The sequence below is a fragment of the Lupinus angustifolius genome, chromosome LG01, assembly GCF_001865875.1.
Source record: "Lupinus angustifolius cultivar Tanjil chromosome LG01, LupAngTanjil_v1.0, whole genome shotgun sequence".
NCBI classification, from domain to species: Eukaryota; Viridiplantae; Streptophyta; class Magnoliopsida; order Fabales; family Fabaceae; genus Lupinus; species Lupinus angustifolius.
The window spans coordinates 30,650,022-30,663,289 of record NC_032009.1 but is presented as its reverse complement, the minus strand read 5'-3'; the positions used below and the strand labels follow the sequence as shown (position 1 = coordinate 30,663,289).

The 13,268-nt window shown below is 36.5% G+C and overlaps 1 non-coding gene across 1 annotated transcript; it reads right to left on the bottom strand.

The window, feature by feature from the left end:
* Positions 2,403-2,476, bottom strand: TRNAD-GUC. Its single transcript has one exon. It is a non-coding gene; the product is annotated as a tRNA-Asp (tRNA).

The following is a 13,268-nucleotide window of genomic DNA, read 5'->3' as shown; positions in this document are numbered from 1 at the left end:
ATTATCAATTTTTATGTTAATATTTTTATGATTTTATGTTATTTCAACCTTAACTTTTAAATACATTTAATTAAATGAAAAATTTATTAGTATATTCATAAATCCATGCAGAGCTCGGGTGTGGGCACATATATAGTATAAGTTTATGAGAAAAAGATGTATGCATCAGTAGCATAAGAGTTTTTACATTATCATTGTATCATCTACCGTTTATTCTCAATTATTATTGATTCTTAAATAAATGACATACAAATCAATAATGGATGAAGCACAAATAATATACAAATCTTTATAATGTAATGTATAAATATTACACTCAAAATTTATATACAACCACTCATCTCATTCGTTTGTATTTTTATATAAAGTCAACAATAATTATTAATGAATTGTGAATGATATATTAACAGTTTATAATATCCATACACTATCATTTTTTCCCTCTTATATCTATTGTCAATATCTATGATTTATATCTACACTATTAATAAACATGATTGACCACTAGTTAACTTAATTTAGTTCTGTCGTACTATCTTACTCGATTTTAGACGTATAATCCTCAACACATTGGAGACATATTGGGAATTTAAGAGACAAAATACAATATTACTTTCAAAATACTTGTTGGAAACATACATCTTAGAGTGACCATAGGTTGGTAAGACTTGTCCCTTACCCGATCTTATTTTTTAAGACGAAGAAACAACTTCTATTTTCTCGACTTTACTATTTACTATGGCGACACAGAATCAAATTATCACTATATTTATTCCTTTTTCTACTTCTTCTTCCAAGTGCAGGATAACCCCAAGGAGTTGCGGGTTTTTTTCTACCAATTGGGGCCCTCCCTTCACCACCCCCATGGGGATGGTCTACAGGGTTCATAACTACTCCTCTTACTACAGGACGCTTACCTAGCCAACATTTAGATCCGGCTCTACCCAAACTTTTCTGGTTTACCCCAACATTCCCCACTTGTTCGACTGTTGCTGAGCAGTTTTTGGATATCAAACAGACTTCCCCAGAAGGTAATTTTAATGTGGTTGATTTCCCCTCTTTTGCAATCAGTTTCGCTACAGCACCTGCTGCTCTAGCTAATTGTCCACCCTTTACGAGTGTGATTTCTATATTATGTATGGTCGTGCCTAAGGGCATATCGCTTTCGTTTTACACACGTCGTTTTTTCGGAGACCTATATCCATTATGTGGCATAGGGGTTACACCCCGTATAAATTTTAATAGTATACCACTTCTACGAATAGCTCTTAATGCCGCATATCTTCCGAGACCCGGACCTTTTATCATGACTTGTGCCCGTTGCATGCCTTGATCCACTTCGTGTACCCTTGAATCCACAAGTACCGGCGGAGGACCAAGAAATTACCCGCCCCCGTACATCAGTAACAGTCACAAGGGTATTATTGAAACTAGCTTGAACATGAATAACTCCCTTTGGTATTTTATGAGCATGCTTACGCGAACCAATACGTCCATTTTTACGCGAACCCATTTTGGGTGTAGGTTTTGCCATACTTTATTAAATTTTTTATTTAGCAATTGAAGTCCAAGATCTATGGATATATCCATTTTATATCAAAAGAAGATTCATTACTATTTTATAACTTTTCTATATTAATTGTACTCTTTTTATTAATTCTATATTAATAGAATTTGAAATATCAATTTTTTTTTATTTCTTTTTAATAGTTAGATCTGAATTTCTTTCATAGAATTCTGCTGATTCGAGTTCGGCCGTCTTATTTAAAACTAAGAAGACCCTAAATTGAAATCAAATCCTTTTGCATTTTTTTCTTCAACCGTTGTGATAAGAATAAAGAAGTTATGATTTAGTAAAATTAATCACTTTGACTTATCGTTTTTACATAAATTATAAGTAAAAAGGCAGTAGGAACTAAAATGAACAGTGCAGTAGCAATAAATGCGAGAATATTTACTTCCATAATCTTCTCTATGTTTTATTTCTCTTTAATTTCCAATAAATAACTCGGGATTTGATCCTATAAAGATGATAAATCTTTCGTCGGTAAATTCAATGATATAAATTACATCTCGATGATATCAAATCGGATCAATATAATGAATAACAATATCTGAGCTATCAAATCAATTCATCATTGAGAATTGAATAGTATAACATAGGAAGAGTTTATATCCATACCAAATAAAATTCAAAAATATTATTTCCGATGCAATCAATAATTTTTTTTCTTTTTGTAGGGTTCTTTCTTTTCTTCGTCAGAACCCTTACCTCTTAAAAAAAAAAAAAGAGAAACTGGGATCCACCGTAAGGAATGAGATTATGCTTGTATTTTTATTCCCTTTGAGACACGAGAGTTGATGTATGTATTTTATTATTATTTTATTGGATTTGTATCTATCGGGATTGACGGGGCTCGAACCCGCAGCTTCCGCCTTGACAGGGCGGTGCTCTGACCAATTGAACTACAATCCCAGGGAAAAAGCGTATAGCATACATGATTTTATTCAAACCCTTTTAATTCTAATCGTTGTGCTGTAGCTGTAAGTCACAGAGGCGTGACTTATCTTATTTATATATTGAGATTTATATGGATCCGCTATATACTTTAGCCAGACCGACACAGATTACTCGTAATCCGTTCGTTATTGTCGAATCGATTGAAAAATGAATCAATGAAAAAAATAAAAAAGAGTCTTTTTTATTTACTTTAATCCTTTTCGTAGACTTTATACTTCCATATCCTGATATGAGTATAGATCATTAATTAGCAAGACAAGATCCTAAATGATATTTGTGGAATACATACGTAATACAACGCGGAAAAAAAGCGCTAGGGATTTATCATATTTTAATTCTTCTGTATAAGAGCACATCGGACATTTCTGGAGAACAACAAATCAGTTATATCATTTCATGGTGGATCGGCAAACTATTGGGCCGAGCTGGATTTGAACCAGCGTAGACATATTGCCAACGAATTATTCCCCATTAACCGCTCGGGCATCGACCTAGGAAAAATCAATTTTAATCCTTTTTGATAATCCATGATCAACTTCTTTTCGTAGTACCCTACCCCTAGGGGAAGTCGAATCCTCGCTGCCTCCTTGAAAGAGAGATATCCTGAACCACTAGACGATGGGGGCAGACTTGCCCGACCGCCATTCTATTCTACCATATTGATAGTATGAATAGTTTTTTGGAATTGTCAATATAATGAAATGATAGGATTCGATCAGAAGGATTTTTTCATCTTTCATAATTCCATAGAATTTTTTTATTCATTGTAAAAATTCGGTCGATATATTTCTATTTAACACTAAACTAAAGCACGAAATAAAAAACGATAATCAATCTGGGAATTGGGGTAAGAAGGATGGGGATCAACAAGTTATTGATTTTTTTTTCTCAATAATAATTTGGTTGAGGGGAAGGACAAATTGAATCCATTTCGATGAAATATGTGAATTGGTGGGTATATGTAGTATGTATTAATCAAATGAATTTCGTTATGATCAGTACTTAAATTAAATCGGTTTTGAAAAAATTAATTGCATTGATATCCATCAAATCCAGTATCAATAAACCATTTTCTTAAATATACTCTATTTACACGGTAAATCCAATTTCTTGTCCCTTAATAAGTCGCTATGCGGATAAATCTATGTACATATATTTGAATCTTATCTATATAAGAAGTATATGCAGTAACAAATATATGTACTAGACTCATATTGTCTAGTTCCTTATTTAGGAATTTAATCGAACGGGGCCCCGTTAACTCAGCGGTAGAATAACACCATGGTAAGGCGTAAGTCATCGGTTCAAATCTGATAAGGGGCTTTTGACTTTTCTTGATAAATCTACACCAGTAGTATTCATAATTTGGAGGAAGAATATAAATATTGTTGAGGTTTTGTAATAATTTACTAAGGAATCAAAGAATTTCGTTTGCAAAATAGAATTATGAATTCGAATTCAAATAAGTTATCATTCTAATGAGTTCGAATATAGTAAAGTAATTTTAGTTAGAAGGTGGAACGTTTTTATATTTATATTATTATTTTTTTTTATGATATCTCCTTTAATTGTTAAATATTCCTATTGTCGATTATGTTTATATTTATATTTTTTTTATGATATCTCCTTTAATTGTTAAATATTCCTATTGTTGATTATTCCAACAAAAAAATGGGAAACATTAAAAAAAGTAAGTGGACCTAACCCATTGAATCATAACTATATCGACTATTCTGATATTCAAATTCGATACCGATGAGATTCGGACACTGGATTTTTTTTAATACTTCTTTGATTTGGACTTTGTAATCAGTCGCTATTTCCAATTAAATCGTCTCTTGTCCTAAAGGTTCTAGTAGAAAAAATTGTTATTACCCTCCTCCACACAGAAGGGCTTATTCTAAGTTCCAACATACACAAATCATTTTATTTTAAATAGCGTTGATTTCCGAACACACGAAAAAAAAAAGATCAATTTAAATTTTATTATTTCTATAAGATATGATATATCTATAGAAAAACTAAATCTATTAAATCATGGTTTCGCGTATCATACATATCAAATATTTTCTTTTCATATCGATGCATACGAGATTTTGGGGCAATTAATGGCTACAAGAACGAGACTTTTTGACTTACAATTTATTATTCTTAAATAAATTCAATATAATATTAATTTGACAGATAGATAAAAAAAAATAGAAAAAATATTGACCTAGTGGATAAACCAGGAATACGGAAACAAAAACAGCAATTAGACTAGAGATTTCTTACCTTGATCTGGAAAAAAAAACTATGAAGTATAGTTTTTTTAGTAATCTTAAAGAAATGAAAATAAAATCGAACAAATAAGTCAATAAAAGAGGGTAGCCGCTATATGCTCGATTTGTTCAATTGCGGCCTTATAATGCAATTGCATTCTCTGGTCTAATTGTTGTTTTTGTTTCCGTATTCCTGATTTATCCACTAGGTCAATCAGGTTGGTTCTTTGCGCCTAGTTTTGGCGTAGCAGCTATATTTCGATTCATCCTCTTTTTCCAAGGGTTTCATAATTGGATATTGAACCTATTTCATACGATGGGAGTTGCTGGTGTATTGGGCGCTGCCCTACTATGCGTTATTCATGGTGCTACCGTGGAAAATACTTTATTTGAAGATGGTGATGGCGCAAATACATTATGTACTTTTAACCCAACCCAAGCTGAAGAAACTTATTCAATGGTCACCGCTAACCGCTTTTGGTCCCAAATCTTTGGGGTTGCTTTTTCCAATAAACGTTGGTTACATTTCTTTATGTTATTTGTACCAGTAACCGGTTTATGGATGAGTGCTCTTGGAGTAGTCGGTCTAGCCCTGAACCTACGTGCCTATGACTTCGTTTCTCAAGAAATCCGCGCAGCGGAAGATCCTGGAAGATCCTGAAATATTCTCTAAATAGTATTCTCTTAAACGAAGGTATTCTCTTAAACGAAGGTATTCGTGTGTGGAAGGCGGCTCAAGATCAGCCTCATGAAAACCTTATATTCCCTGAGGAGGTTCTACCGCATGGAAACGCACTTTAATGGAACTTTAGCTTTAACTGGTCGTGACCAAGAAACTACCGATTTCGCTTGGTAGGCCGGGAATGCCCGACTTATCAATTTATCTGATAAACTGCTGGGGGCTCATGTGGCCCATGCCGGATTAATAGTATTCTGGGCCGGAGTAATGAACCTATTGGGAATGGCTCATTTCGTACTTGAAAAGCCCATGTATGAACAAGGTTTGATTTTACTTCCCCATCTAGCTACTCTAGGTTTGGGGGTAGGTCCTAGGGGAGAAGTTATATACACCTTTCCATACTTCGTGTCTGGCATACTTCACTTAATTTCCTCTGCAATATTGGGATTTGGCGGTATTTATCATGCACTTTTGGGACCTGAGACTCTTGAAGAATCTTTTCCATTCTTTGGTTATGTATGGAAAGATAGAAATAAAATGACTACAATTTTGGGTATTCACTTAATCTTGTTAGGTATAGGCGCTTTTCTTCTAGTATTCAAGGCTCTTTATTTTGGGGGGTATATATGATACCTGGGCTCCATGGGGAAGATGTAAGAAAAATTACCAATTTGACCCTTACTCCAAGTATTATATTTGGTTATTTACTAAAATCACCTTTTAGGGGAGAAGGGTGGATTGTTAGTGTGGACGATTTGGAAGATATAATTGGAGGGCATGTATGGCTCGGTTCCATTTGTATATTTGGTGGAATCTGGCATATCTTAACCAAACTTTTTGCATGGGCTTGGCGTGCACTTGTATGGTCTGGAGAAGCTTACTTATCTTATAGTTAAGTTGCTCTATCTGTTTTTGGTTTTATTGCTTGTTGCTTTGTCTGGTTTAATAATACCACTTATCCTATTGAGTTTTATGTGGGCCCATTGGACCAGAAGCTTCTCAAGCTCAAGCATTTACTTTTCTAGTTAGAGACCAACGTCTTGGGGCTAACGTCGGATCTGCTTAAGGACCTACCGGTTTAGGTAAGTATCTAATGCATTCTCCGGCCATAAGAAGTTATTTTTTGGGGAGAAACTGTGCGTTTTTGGGATCTGCGTGCTCCCTGGTTAGAACCTTTAAAGGGTCCCAATTGTTTGGACTTGAGTAGACTGAAAAAAGACATACAGCCTTGGCAAGAACGGCGTTCCGCGAAATATATGACTCATGCTCCTTTAGGTGCTTTAAATTCAGTGGGTGGCATAGCTACCGAGATCAATACAGTCAATTATGTCTCTCCTAGAAGTTGGTTAGCTGCTTCTCATTTTGTTCTAGGATTCTTCTTATTCGTAGGGCATTTATGGCACGCAGGACGAGCTCGTGCAGCTGCTGCAGGATTTGAAAAGGGAATTGATCGAGATTTTGAACCTGTTCTTTCCATGACTCCTCTTAATTGAGACATGTGATCCAATGCTTGGCTTGGAGTAAGAATCACTTTGATTTCATAATACATATTGGGTTGAGTCGGGCAGGTCATATTGAAAAAGTATTTTATTGGTTGGCTCGGTTTTTTCGGGACAACCAATAAAAAAATCCATTTGCCGACCAAAGGGAGAGAGGGATTCGAACCCTCAATAGTTATTTGTTTCGAACTATGCCGGTTTTCAAGACTGGGGCTATCAACCACTCAGCCATCTCTCCAAAACCTAATTTCTATTTTATAGTTATTCCACTGAATAGGACATGATCATATGAATTGATACCCTTATTATCTATCTATGGTAAAGTTATCCGATGTGAATCTATTTGTCTATTTTTCTATCTTCATGCATGATCCAATATGCCCCCTTTTTTTAAGTAAAAAAAAAGACTCTCGATCTATGTCTAAAAAAAGGAGGGGTGGGAATAACTCATAAAAAATCATTGGATTCGTGATAAAACCCTCTATAACATAATGCATTTTTTACTACAAATTTTTTATTGATAAAATAAAGGGATAAAATGGTATAGTTCTTTTGTTGGTAAATTGGAGGGTTAGAAACATGACTATCGCTTTCCAATTAGCTGATTTTGCATTAATTGCTACTTCATCCATTTTATTGATTAGTGTACCTTTTGTATTTGCTTCTTCGGATGGTTGATCGAGTAATAAAAATGTTGTATTTTCCGGTACATCGTTATAGATTGGATTAGTCTTTCTAGTAGGTATTCTTAATTCTCTCATCTCTTGAAGCTATTTACTCTAGGTCGAAAATTGAATTGACCCCCCCGAATTCTTTCGAACTTTGAATAAATTGAATATTATATTCTCTATTAATATATTAGAATATGTTTTAAATATTCTATAAATATTAGATATTCATAAATATTTATTAGATATTCTATTACTAGAATATCTAATAAATATTTATAGAAGTATTAATAGATTAATATATAATTAATATATATAATATTAATTTTTTTATATTTCGACTTACCCCTAACAGAGTATAGAGTATCAGACCTAGCTCTTCATAAATCGAATTGATATATTACTTATTGAGTACTATAAAAAAAATGCGGATATAGTCGAATGGTAAAATTTCTCTTTGCCAAGGAGAAGACGCCGGTTCGATTCCCGCTATCCGCGCCCTACCTTTTTTATTTTGTATATGTTTAATTTAAATAGTAAGTCTATAAAATTTGATAGTTTATGGGGATAGTCTAGGTAGAGTATTTCCCTTTATTCTTGAACCTCCATTTTTGTCAAAAAATCTTGCGGAGACGGGATTTGAACCTGTGACCTCAAGGTTATGAGCCTTGCGAGCTACCAAACTGCTCTAACCCGCGATAAAGAGAAGAATTGACAACTAATGGACAGACGAATATTGAAGGTACCCCCCCATCATATCTGTACAAATAGAATAAATCATTTATACAGAATGGTAAAGGGACCCTCCTATGATCGATGATCATAAAAATGAATAAAAAATGACGATAATTTTTTATCCTTACCAACTCGATCTTATTGCACCGAGGTAACAAACATGCATGAAACATTTCACGAAGTATGTATCCAGATAATCCAAAGTCTCGATAATTAGCTCTCGGTCTTCCGGTCAAAAAACAACGTCGATGAAGACACATAGGTGCACTATTACGGGGTAGTGATTCTAACTTTTCATGAATTTCCCATTTATCAATTAACGATGGAGCTTTGCTTATTTCTTTTTTGAGGATCGGCGAATCAAATGATATTTTTGTTCCAATTTTTGCCTCTTCTTCTCCCTCTGAATCAAACTTTTCCTTGCCATAATGGTCCATTTCCTACGAATTTCACTGATACAAGTCCAGTCCTAGATGTAGAAATATAAGAAGGTAGTTCCCTCTCTTCTCCATAGAAAGAAAGGAAATAAGATTTTTTTCGGATACCATGAAGAATTAAATAAACCAAATTTCCCCGATGTAGAGGCAATCAAGAAAGCTGCATAAGTAAATATATAACCTACAGAGAAGTGGGCTAATCCAACCAATCTTGCTTGCACAATAGAAAGAGCCATCGACTTATCTCTCCATCGAATCAAATTAGCCATAGGTGTGCGTTCATGAGCCCATGCTAAAGTTTCAATCAATTCCTGCCAATACCCGCGCCAGGAGATTAAGAACATAAATCCAGTAGCCCAAACAAGATGTCCAAATAAGAACATCCACGCCCAGACCGATAAACTATTCATACCAAAGGGGTTATATCCATTGATAAGTTGTGAAGAATTTAACCATAGATAATCTCGTAACCATCCCATTAAATAGGTAGAAGATTCATTAAATTGTGAAACATTACCCTGCCATAGTGTAATGTGCTTCCAATGCCAATAAAAAGTAACCCACCCAATGGTATTTAACATCCAGAAAACTGCCAAATAAAATGCATCCCAAGCCGAAATATCACAAGTACCACCCCGTCCCGGACCATCGCAAGGAAAACTATAACCAAAATCCTTTTTATCTGGCATTAACTTGGAACCACGCGCATCCAAAGCACCTTTTACTAAGATCAATGTAGTTGTATGTAAACCTAGAGCAATAGCATGATGAACCAAGAAGTCTCCAGGCCCTATTGTTAAGAATAGAGAATTACTATTCTCATTAACAGCATTTAACCAACCAGGCAACCATATACTTCGCCCCGCATTGAAGGCCGGACTAGTCGTTGAAGATAAAAGTACATCGAACCCATAGGAAGTTTTACCATGAGCAGATTGTATCCATTGGGCAAATATGGGTTCGATCAAGATTTGTTTCTCTGGCGTGCCAAAAGCAAGCATGACATCATTATGGACATAAAGTCCCAAAGTATGGAATCCCAGAAAGAGGCTGGCCCAACTTAAATGGGATATGATAGCTTCCTTGTGGTCTAACATTCTTGCCAATACATTATCTGCATTCTGTTCTGGATTGTAATCTCGAATAAAAAAGATAGCTCCATGAGCAAAAGCTCCTGTCATAATGAATCCTGCGATGTATTGATGATGAGTATATAAGGCAGCTTGAGTAGTAAAGTCTTGCGCTATAAACGCATAAGCGGGTAAAGAGTACATGTGTTGAGCTACCAAAGAAGTAATAACCCCTAAAGAGGCTAGAGCAAGGCCCAGTTGAAAATGAATTGAATTATTGATTGTGTCATAAAGACCCCTATGGGAATTGAATTATTGATTGTGTCATCAAGACCCTTATGTCCACGACCTAATCTACCCTCCGAAGGAATATGTGCTTCTAAAAGATCTTTTATATTGTGCCCAATCCCGAAGTTAGTTCTATACATATGACCAGCAATGAGAAAAAGAAATGCAATAGCTAAATGATGATGGGCAATATCGGTTAGCCATAAACTTTGCGTTTGCGGATGAAATCCCCCGAGAAGTGTTAAAATGGCAGTTCCCGCTCCTTGGGAGGTACCAAATAAATGACTACTCGAATCGGGGTTTTGAGCATAAAGATTCCACTGACCCGTAAAAAGTGGACCTAATCCTTCGGGGTGTGGCAATACACTTAAGAAATTATTCCATCGAACATATTCTCCCCTGGATCCCGGAATAGCGACATGGACTAAATGTCTTGTCCAAGCTAAGGAACTGACTCCAAATACTCCTGATAAATGATGATTGAGGCGGGATTCGACATTTTTAAACCACGAAACGCTCGGTTTCCATTTCGATTGTAGGTGTAACTAGCCTGCTATTAAAGATATAGCAGAAAGAAATAATAGAAAAAGAGTTCCAGTATACAGATCCCCATTAGTACGTAAACCAATGGTATACCACCACTGGTAAACATCGGAATAAGCGATATTCACTGGGCCAAGAGCACCCCCTCGAGTAAAAGCTTCTACAGCCGGTTGACCAAAATGAGGATCCCAAATTGCATGAGCAATAGGTCTTACATGTAGAGGATCCTGTACCCATGCCTCAAAATTTCCTTGCCAAGCTACATGAAACAGATTCCCGAAAGTCCACTGAAAAATTATTGCTAATTGACCGAAATGAGAAGCAAAAATATTCTGATAAAGACGTTCCTCAGTAATAACATCATGACTGCCGAAGTCATGTGCGGTAGAAATACCAAACCAAATACGACGCGTAGTGGGGTCCTGAGCTAAGCCTTGGCTAAACCTTGGAAATCGTAATGCCATAATGCTTTTCAAATCCTCCTAGCCATTATCCTACTCCAATAATTCTTGCTAAGAAGAATGCCAATATTGTGGCAATTCCACCCAGAAGGTAGTGGGTTACTCCTACAGCGCGTCCCTGTAGAAAGCTCAAGGCTCTAGGCTGAGTATGTAACGCCCCGAAAATTACTCCAAAAAAAATCTTGCTCAAAAATGGGTAAATTTTTTTTTTAAAATAATGATGCCATATAAAATTTATTTCCTTATATTTGTTTCATTTTCGGAACATCACTTTAAGTAACATACAATGCAGAAAATCAAAAACCATTACGTAATGGTAATAAAAATAATCAAAAAGCAAAATAGAAATGGAAACAGCTCCTAGCGGCTAGCCTCAGCATCTGCGGGTGTGCTGGAACACTCGCTTGGATCCTCCTCTATCTCCGAGTCAGAGGAGAGGTTGACAACTTCAATGGAGTCCTCAATGTTAATCAACTCCACGCAGTCATCCTCTTCAGTTGTTGGCTCGTCTTCCTCCGCCGCCATCTTCTCCTCTGGAACATATGGTGAGTGCTGCGAGGGAGTCACCAACCTTGCATCTGCCTAGAGGTTTGGCATCGTCCAATGGGCTGCTCTCCACCATACTGGAGAATTCATCGTATCATCCCAAGTTTGTCGCCTCCTAGAAGGTCCTGCAGCATTTGGCCCTTGAGGGGTCACAGACTGTGTCGACGGCACAGCAGGTGCCGGTCTACGAGGTGGCAGGGTAAAGGAAGCTTCCAGCTCCTCCTGATGGTAGGGAAAGCGCATGAAAGATCCATCACACACCATCTCTACCTCTAAGGCACAAGGGCATGTGTGGGTGTATCTATGACTATCACTACTCCATGCCCCCTCCTGGGACATCGTAAAGCGGTAACTCTGAATCATGACCGAGCGATCAATCTGAACTACTCATTGACGCCCTGGAAGAAAAATAGAAAGAAAATAGAGTAAAACATCTAATGAATATTACTCATTGACGCCATGGAATTACATGGAATATTACATCCAGACAAACACGCATAATAACACAATATATACATCACATATAAAAATGCACAATGATGAATGATGTTATAATCTCATATTATGAGGATCAAAGTCCACAATCTCAATGTATGAATGTTATACTTGTTTCATCCATCCTTTCACCAATATCCTCCCAATATACTATTCGGAAATAACCAAAAGTACAGGTCTCATAACAAGCCGATTTGAACGCACCAAAATTAATCCTCGCAAGGATATATGATCGATCTGTTCCGAAGAACTGTCCATTTCAGGACGGTGTCATATCAAACACTTTCTGGGCATCCCTCTCATTGATCCTGATTGCAAAGAGGGGCTGTCAGAGATCGTCTAGTTTGTGATGTGAGAACTGTCTGATCCAACAGAATACCTCATCCAGGAATACAACGGACTCGTCTCACCTAGACTCACCCTCAAGACTTCACTGACGAACCACCGCCATCGTCGTCCCTCTCAACATCTCGGGGCTCGTTTGTCTCTCGTAAATTTCCTATCCACTACTTCATTATCCATAATGAGTATGAACACTAACCGAGGTTAGCCGATTAAATCTTTTAATCATTATTTTATATGATCGGCCCAACCTAAGACATTTACCAAGGGAATACTTCTTGTGGGACCCGATCTTAAGTCAACACGTAAATAGAGGAATAACATCCCTACCACTACGAACCACTGTTGAATCACCCTGGACAGCCACATGGCCAAGCCTCTTACGGTCAGACGACCTCGCTGCATGGTATCATGTAATCCTTTTTTGGGCATCGCCCTAATCACGACATCATAGTCGGAAACCTTGCCCTAAATAGGCGCAAGAACAAAGGTACTTGTATAAGTTTGTCAATTTTGAGAACCAGACTCAATCATCTGAGTCATGGTCTTTCTCTAATGTAAATACACTTCACACCCAAGCTAGGGCTATTGCCTTTAACAAAGCAATTCCTTACTTTTATTACTTTCAAGAATTTCATATAGTTATTTACCTTTATAACTTCTTGATGGCAAACATGCCATTAGGCTCTCATATATATGAGAGTTATCGTTCAGACGACTTAA